The sequence below is a fragment of the Centruroides sculpturatus genome, unplaced genomic scaffold (genome assembly GCF_000671375.1).
Source record: "Centruroides sculpturatus isolate CEXI.00-Female unplaced genomic scaffold, Cexi_2.0 scaffold332, whole genome shotgun sequence".
NCBI classification, from domain to species: Eukaryota; Metazoa; Arthropoda; class Arachnida; order Scorpiones; family Buthidae; genus Centruroides; species Centruroides sculpturatus.
Genome location: NW_019384524.1, coordinates 153,751 through 155,125, shown reverse-complemented (window position 1 = coordinate 155,125; position 1,375 = coordinate 153,751).

The window sequence follows — 1,375 nt, the reverse complement described above, 5'->3', positions numbered from 1 at the left end:
GGGCAGATTCTCTCCAAGACGCCAGGCCCGCAGCACACGGACACATACTCAAGAGGTCAGGATAGCCGAGTCTCAGCCGTGCACTGGACCCCCAGCATCCAGAACGCCATAACCGCCGAGCACCGCCGCATCATCGGACACCTGAACTCGCATCAAGGACGCAAGATCGTCAGTAGCTACCTCATTGAGCCCCGGGGCACAGAAGAAGCGAAACCACAGCCGGCCAACGAACTTATTTTGTTATTCCTGTTGTGTAAGTTAACTTCACGTCAAAATAAACGGTTTTCGTGTAAGACACTTGTCATCTTTGTCTCCTACCGCCACCACCCACATACGGTTTGACCCTAGGTTTTCCTGACGCGCAATTAACGTATTGCCCCCAAAATCGGCGAACTTACACATTTCTACATAGATTATGTTGTGTAAAATATTCAATCCTAATACTACAAAATGAACAGAATACAACACATTCTATTTAATATATTAATGCATATTATAACAAAATATTTTCTATCATGAGACAATTTTTTAATTGATATACAGTATTTGAAAGTTTGATATAATTTTTCAAATTTGAAAAATTATAAAACTTAATACAGTCTTTAAAAAGTACTTGAAAAACAACATGAAGACACATCCCATAATTTTATGGAACTTAACTATAATGATACTATTCGATTTCCTTTAATTTCATATAATCAGTGATTGAATAACAATATAATTTCTATTTTCCAAAAATTTTAGATTAATAATTCTTGTATTACAATAACATAGTTACTGTTATAAATAGATACATCTCAAAAATTTTTGTGTGTAAATCCAAGTATAAATCATATATTTATTGAAAGGAAAAATAGGATTTAACTCCAGATTGTATGTATGTATATATATATATACATTTAATTTTATCCATTAATTTATCTTAGAAAAGGTTAATTTAAATCATGTTTTATAATCATACAATAACTGATTAGTTCAGTTGAGGTCAAATATGATTCTTCTGTTACAATTACTCTCAGTATGGGGTGTAGAGTAGATAGAGCTAGTCCTTTCACCACATGTTTTTGAATGTTTTTAGAATGAAACTCTAACATCTCCAAAATTTTTGAGAAAATTTTGGAGATGTTTACTTAGTACAGTAAACATAGTGAAAGGTTTTACCAAGCCATTTCAACCATGGAAAAGAGACATGAAAGTCACATGGGCCTAATGATGCTGGGAGACTATTGCTGATTTCTTGTTTGAGAGAGTTAGCAGGACCGGAGCACCAGAAGAAATCAATATCCAAACGTCATTTTTAAATAAGTTTACATATACTTTTAAAATATTTCCGTGTGCTTAATGTTTGAAGTGCTTAGCAGCATACATGTCATAG